The sequence below is a fragment of the Pseudorasbora parva genome, chromosome 8, assembly GCF_024679245.1.
Source record: "Pseudorasbora parva isolate DD20220531a chromosome 8, ASM2467924v1, whole genome shotgun sequence".
NCBI classification, from domain to species: Eukaryota; Metazoa; Chordata; class Actinopteri; order Cypriniformes; family Gobionidae; genus Pseudorasbora; species Pseudorasbora parva.
In genome coordinates, this window is record NC_090179.1 from 2,955,322 (window position 1) to 2,963,633 (window position 8,312).

Genomic DNA, 8,312 nt, shown 5'->3' on the forward strand with positions numbered 1-8,312 from the left:
ATATTTACTTTCCTGTTGCGCAATGCGCGGAGCTAAGAACTGAAGGCACGGCTTGATCTTCGGTTGACCAATTAGCGGAAACGGGTGTTTTGTTCCCGCCCATGTAGAGATCGAATATTCAAGCTTTTTATCTGTTTTGCTTTAATTGTAATTCCATTTAGCGGATTAGAACAAAGTTTGAATAAAACAAATATAAAAATATTAAAATAACGACTCGAGATTTGTTTATTTATTCTTATAGGGAGGGTCGAATATGTGATAAATGAATGCTTTCTTCGTTTTTCCGTTCAGAAGACAAAAAGGAAAAAACAGTTTATCCGAAGGTACACGGACCCAATATTGATACCCAATATCACAATATTGTCTCCAATAATTTCTCTTTGAATCTTTAATTATTTTCCTGATGACTGGTTGTTTCCTCTTATATTCAATAAAGTCATTAAACACACATGTCTTCCTAACCTTTTTCAGTGCTTTATTATGATGTGCTATTGCATTACAGTACTCGTCAGTCCACCAAGGAACAGCCTTCTTCCTGCTACTTACTTTGCCTTTAGCTATCACTTCCTCTGCTGCTTTACAAAGACGACTACATATTGTTTTATTCAATTCTTTAATATCCTCTACAGATTCTTCTATTTCTCTCATTAAAATCTCACTAACCTCCTTATATTTATCCCAATCAGCTGTCTTAAATTTCCATCTCGGCATTTTACCCTCTATATTCACATCCACATCAATTCCTATTTTGCATATAATAGGAAAATGATCGCTACCTATAAAATGTTGATCCAATATATCCCATTCACATCTTCTTGCCAGGTTTCCAGTAACAATAGTTAAATCTATTGCAGAACATTTCCCTTTTGCTATGTCAACTCTTGTTACCCTTCCATCATTAACACACACTAAATCACACCCATCTAACATATCCTCAATGACACTTCCATTAAAATCATTTTTACTACTCCCCCATAATGTGCTATGCCCATTAAAATCTCCACACCAAACCATACTTTTATAATTCACTCCCCTAATCTCCAGAATATCTCTGTTTAACTTTTCACATAGGTTATAATAATTTATAATTCTTAAATTCTGCTCCCCAACCCACACCTCTACTTCTACTACTTCACATTCATTGCTTACTTCTATCTTTCTAAATTTTACTTCTTCCAATATAAAGGTAGCCACTCCCCCTCCTATCCCAGAAATCCTATCCCTTGGAACATTAAGGCGGGCGTACACGGTGCAATTTTTGCTGTCGTACGAACTCGCAGACGATTATCGCGTGGACATCGTGGATGCTCGTATGGTCGCGGCTCGCACCGTGTGAGAGGAAATACGAGACGAGCCGGGCACGTTAGGAGCACCTCCCGACCTTACGATAATTTGTAAACATGTTTAAAAAGTTCTGGGAGTTGGCCCGATTTTTACAAGCATATGGCTGTCCCCTATTGCCAAATCATGCACAAGCACGTCACATACGCTCAATCTATGACTATTATTAGCTCAGTGGCTGCGTACACACACACACACACACGTTCTCTCTCTCACGTGCACTCTTCTCTCCCTCTGGTTGTTTCGGTTAAAAGGAATGGCTACTACCGTTCTCTGCTTTTCAACAAATCATTTGCACACCTTTTTTCTTTATTTTTTGTATCTGAAGCTATAGCAGCAACATTGAAAGCTCCGGTGTCTGTGTTACACGAAAACTCGTGTGATCGCGGCCGGCTCGCGGTGCAAACAGTCGTGCCGTGTACCAGCTGATGTAATGCGATAATCAAATTAAAATGACCCGTAGCGTCTGCAATATCTCACGACCTTCCGAGTGTCCGAATTCGCACTGTGTACGCCCGCCTTTATTATAACCTTGCACTTTAAAATCTAGATGAGGCTTAAGCCAAGTTTCCTGAATACATATTACATGTGGCTTATAAATCTGTTCATCAATAAACTTTTTAAATTCTTGACCGTTCGCAATTAAACTCCTTGCATTCCACTGCAAAATTAATAGCACCATTAGGATCCACCACATGATGCCTGCGAACTTACCATTTGTATCTTTAATTTATCATTAATCTGTTCTACAAATACCCCCTCAACCTCCATACTTTTCTGCGGCTTTAATAATGATTTTAATCCTTTCTGTTCTACTCTCTGTTTGCGCTGAACAATTCACTACCTCAGCCAGAAATGAAACAAATGCAATCTTATCGACTACCATTATTTTTTCATTCACATCTACTCTACTATGGGCTGACTCGGTAACTGGAATACTCACTTCAACTCCATTGTCTCTCTTAGGTTTTGCCATCTGAACCTTTTTGAGAGCCTCAACAGAAGTCAGTCCTTCTGTCGCTCTCACATTCTGAACTTTCACAGCTTCTTTCCTGTACTGACATCCACCATATCCTGCACTGTGCTCCCCACCACAATTTCAACACTTTGGCTTAACATCTTGTTCACATTTACAGTACTCATGATTCCCTCCACATCTAGCACACCGTTGTTTCCCTCTACATATAGGAGTTACGTGTCCATACTTCTGGCATTTATAGCACCTCATTGGAGGAGGAACATATGGTCTAACAGCATAGCTCATAAATCCGATATAAACTCTTTCAGGCATTTTATCTTCCTCGAAGTGCAGCATGACCAACAGACTGTCAACCCTTTCTTTGTCCCGTACACACTATAATCGTCTCACCTCTTTTACCATAGCTCCTTTTATACATTTTTGGATTTTTTCAACCGATAAATCAGTTGAGACACCATATATTACTCCACTAACCCACTTCATTCGTTCTACCACTGTGCAAATTACCTTCTGACCAAGCAATGTTTTTAGTTCAAGCGCTGCCTTTTGTTGGCTACTATCCTTACATATAATCAGCAATTTACCATCCCTCAGATTTTTCGCACTGTCAATCTGTCCATTCGATTCCATGATAGCTTTAGTAATTTTCAATGGATTGATTATACCAACAGCATCAGACACAAACTTCAACAGTACCTTATATTCTTCCTCCCTTATTCTTATTTAACGCTGCTCCTTATCACTATCTGTTCCCGAAATCTCGCTCCAACTCTTTTTCTTCCTTTTTTGTTTTTCCACCATTGACCATTTCAAATTCCTCCCACCTCTACATTCCGCGCCATACGCTTCATCTTCCATCTCTGATTCACTTCCGGATACTACGCTACTTCCTTTCATCAACAAGCCAGTCACAGTCCAGTGTTGCCGACCATAGATATCCATAATAAAGGCTAGATGTCTCGTGCGCGCTATTGGCCAATGGAGGTCGCCGTCCGCAGCTGGCGGCCATCTTGTCACAGGCAGCTCGCTCACTCGTAACAGTGTGTTTTAATGGTGCATGTACTTTTAAATAACCATAACTTGCTCAATTTTCAACCGATTTTCAAACTGTTTCGTTTGTTATAAATGTCAGAGATGTAGTTATGACACTACATACTTATGAATAATTATAACCATGGACTTTAATATGAAAGTAACATTGAACAGAACAGATGGGTGCAATGAATACACACACAAGGTATTTATGTTAAATCAATATATAAGCTACTAAAACTGTGTACCGAATGGCACCATGAGAAATTATATATATATTTATACACATATACAGCTCTGAATTGTTTCCCCAGAGCTAGCTCTAAATATATATATATGCTTTTTTAATAAGAATATCACTATTATAATAAAATAATTTGTATTTTTTTTTTAAATTAAACAAACAAAAAAACATTCAAACTAAGTTTATTTTAACTAGACAAAAGATTGGTTGTCATAAAATCGTTATTGGTGTCAATAAACCTATATAATTGAACAGCTCGATTGTGGTCTCAGCCCCCTTGATAACGTGCATGTAAGTTAGCCATAATACACAAGCTGCACGATTAAGTCGTTTATCGAAATGAAAAGCTGCAATTTCAACGTGTTAAAGCATCCAGATTTGTAGCCATGTTAATAACGTTTGTAAGAAACCAAACCATTTGTAAATCCGTCAAGATTTCAGCGAGATAAGAGTATTTATGTTCGTACAGATCACTCATCTTACATCAGGTTCCACAGAGCCCGACAGAAAGCCTGCCTGTGACAAGATGGCCGCCGGTGATGCCGATGGTGACTCCGCCGTAAGATATCTAGTCCTTATTATGGATATCTATGTTGCCGACCACCAAATCAACCTACGTCGACTATTTACCTCTGATTATTTCGTCTCGTCGCAGTGACGTCTTCTTCTTCTTCTTTAGGGTTTAACGGCAGCTTGCATCCATTAGTGTTGCACTACTGCCATCTTCTCGTTTCACTTTCCTGTAATATCCATTACATCATATTCTTTTCGTCAGACCTGTTGTTCTTAAAAAATTTAACAAACTTCCTCTTCTGTTCATTCGCCCCACTTTCCAGTATTTCCTTCATTCCTGTCTCTTGTCCTAATTCTTTAATCATTTCTTTTCTTTGTTCATCATACTGTTTGCAACTCATCAGCACATGCTCTATAGTTTCTGCAACTTGACAATACCCACAAAAACCCGTTGGATGCTTCCTTATAATATATAGAGTGCTATTCAAATTACTGTGACCTATCCTTAATCTGGTCATAACTATTTCTTCTTTTCTATTTCCTCCCCTATTCTTCACATCCCCAACTTTATTTTGATTATACAAATGTCTCCCTTAGGGCTGCACGTTTTCAAGTTTTTCATTAACCGTTAACCGAGGCCCTTAGCGGTTAATACTCGGTTAACCATAGTGTGCGTCAGGGTTATTATTTTTAGTTTATTAAGTTGATGACCGCCATCTCCGTAGTGAACGTGCCTATAGAGAGAAATGCACATCATGGATTACCTAATCAGAGAGTAGCCTATTTCTTTTCTTTTCTTTACTTATTGCATGCAAACCGTAGAGCCTGCACACAAAGGTAAGAACACCCCTTAATGTACTTAGTTTATTTGTTTGTTTGCCGTCTTCCAGGCAGACCACAGCTAAAGTGTAGGCTTTGTGAGAGAGGCCTTTTGCAGCTAGCTGCATGTTTTAGCGAGATAACTGTCAGCCTGTTGTTGCACTACATTACTTTAGTGCAGCGTTTCCCAACTGGGGTGCCGTGTAAAAGGTCCCAGCACGCACGCACTTGCACCGCGGTTCATCTCACATCTGATGATGCATAGTTGTAACTTGAAAATAATGCTTTATGTATGTTTCTGTCGATGGATACACGTGCTGGCTCCTCAGTGATACAACAGCAATAATAGAAAAAAAACGTGGGCAAAACGGTCTCTCTTTATAAACTGTGTTCAATGCATGCGAGTGCTGCCGTATGGCCAGTCATTTTACCGTCATAACCCCTACATTTGCCAAAAGACGCTAATTAGGACTCGCGCGTGCTGTGAGAACATTTGTCTCAAATATAGCGCGCAAATATTACGTTCTCTTTCAAGTCTTGCGCTTGAACAGACAAACTCACACAAGAAGTATGTCATCATGTCCATCGAGTATCCAAGCAGACATAGGGCCCTATTTTAACAATCTGAAACGCAAATGTCAAAGCGCGAAGCGCAAGTAACTTTGTGGGCGGGTCTCGGCGCTGGTGCTATTTTCCCGGCGGGGATAAATGGCTCTTGCGCCCGGCGCAAATCTAAAATGGGTGGGTCTGAAGTAGCTTCATTATTCATAGGTTTCTTTATTCATTATTCATACCCCTGGTAAATACGCCATAATGGATTGCTATTATTATGGCGTATTTACCAGAGGCACGCCAGGAGCGGTTCACAGCCGAGGAGACTGATGTTCTTGTAAGAGCAGTTAAAGACAGAGAAGTTGTGTTGTATGGGGATGGGAGAAACCCACCCAAAATAGCGTCGGTTAAGCTGGGCATACACCGTGCGATTTCTATGCGATTTCAGCAAGGTTACCTACTCACACTGTACGAGTAGATCGCATGCGATGTAAAGCCAAAGCTCACAATTGATGTGCTCTCACTGTGCGGTCCGACCGTCGAGCACGTCTTGACTGCTCACACTGTACAGGTGAAAAATGCGCAATAAAACCCCCGTGGTGACGATAGACCAGGGTGTATTATAGAGAGGTAAATGCATCAGCTATTGATATCAAGAGGATTTAGAATTTATGTATAAAATTTGTATTATTATTAGAGTTGGCCTACTTTTATTATTAAATTGATATTACATTAATTTCCCCCCTCCCCCCAACATTTTCATAATGCATAATCGACAAACTGCATAATAAAATAATAGATAGATTACTCCTCACTATTTAACAAACATTCAGCCCGATTAAACAAGGAATTATAGGTCTATAATTATATGATTATAATGTCAGAACACTGCAATAATCCTTCTCAATGAAAAGTAAGAGCAGATTTATCTAAAAATACTTGTTTAACACAAAATGGATCTACTTCTCTTCTATTTTTTTCTCACAATATGGACCAAAATAGAAATAGGCCTATTAAGAAAATAAATTAAGGCAATAGGCTATGCGTTATCAGTATGTTGAATTACATTTATCTTTCGTTGTCTGAGAATATGCGCCGAAAGCTTGTCAGATTTTACTTTCACTTTCTGTAGTGAATAATTCACTGGGTTTGAGACTGCGTTTAAACTGCGCATTGCGTGATATCCACTGACTCGCGTTCATGAATTAAAACGGGAAAAGAAAGAAAAAAGAAGAAAAAAAAGACATGACGTGTCAAGATGGACAACGGTTCCCACTTTCCGTCATAATAAGATTAAGTAGGCCTAGGCTAAATATTAATTAATATTAAAAAAAAGAGATAAAAATAAAATGAAAGTAAAACAAGTAAATTAATGATCGACTAGCTAAATGAATAATATGCACTGGATATAAACAACACAAACTGGAGGCACAACAGTTTACTTAATTTCTGTTATTTGATAGCTGCCTACATAATTAAAGATCTCCCTCTTTTCGTTTTCTTCCTTAATGCTTTTAAAAATTAAATGGTTGAACTTCTGCTTTGGCGCAGGCGCAGTGAGGGGAAATAGGGCATCAGTTCGTGGCTTTGCTTCAACTGTGCGATAACCTCACGAGGGGCGAGCAGAATAACTGACACGCCAGAAATTCATCTGACCATCCGATTCCCGATCGTGAGAGGTTTGTCGCCTCTCGTTTCCCCCTGTACACTGCACGAACACCTCACGACAAACGACGCACGATAAACCTGAAAATCGGCCCGACCCAAAAAAGAGTCGCACGAGTCAGAATTCGTCTCGAAAGCGGACAAAAATCGCACAGTCTATGCCCGGCTTTAAACATGCGTCGGTTAAACTGTTGTTTCAGTTTTTCAGTCGATTTTTCTTTTCTTGACGGACAAACATGTCTTGCCACTATTGGGCAAACAGGTCTTATCCTTAATTACTACAATTAGCCTGAATAATTTGTAAGCTAGTTTTATTACTATTTTTTCACATCTTCGTGGCACACCACAATGATTTCCGTCATCTCATGTGTTAATATTTTTTTAGTGTAACAATTTATGATTTGCAAAAATAACTGTTGCATCTGTGTAGATTACATGAGCAAAGTGTATGCGCGTTGTGCACGCTATACATTATGGTCAAGCATGCGCCCTTAAAATAGCATAAAGAACAACGCGCCATTTTTTAATGGGACAGCAAAATAGCACCAGGGATTGTTAGCGCCGAAACACGCCTCCTTTTTTTGCGCTGAACCGCCCAGGGAGCGCAAGTTCATTCACTAGTTTAGCGACGTGCTTCTGTGGAGGGAAAAGCACGCTTTGCGCGGGTGCAAAATAGGAATGACACATGCGTCGGTGTACAAAGTCAATTGTGCTGGGTGCAAGATCTAAATATGCCTTAAGAGAACTTTATACAGACGAGAAAGACGTCACATCCCTGTATTAGGTCTTAAAGGGGCAGTAGCGGTTATTGCTGTCTGTTTAATGTCAAACAAAAGATAAGGACATCACTCACTGCTCTTGATTGAATAGCTTTTGTAAGTTTAATAAGGATTAATCTTTAATTTAAACAGTTAAATATGCAGTTATCTTAAGGGGGGGGGGGGGGGGGTGTGAAACACTCAGTTTCAGTCAATCTCATGTCAATCTTGAGTACCTATAGAGTAGTATTGCATCCTTCATATCTCCGCAAAGTCTTTAGATTTATTATATTTATAAAAGAAATATGGGCTGTACCGAGTCTTTTCGGAAAAAACCGAGCTGGAGGCGTATCGTGTGGGCGGAGCTAAAGAATGACGAGCGCGAACAAAGCGGTGACGTCGTCAAGCG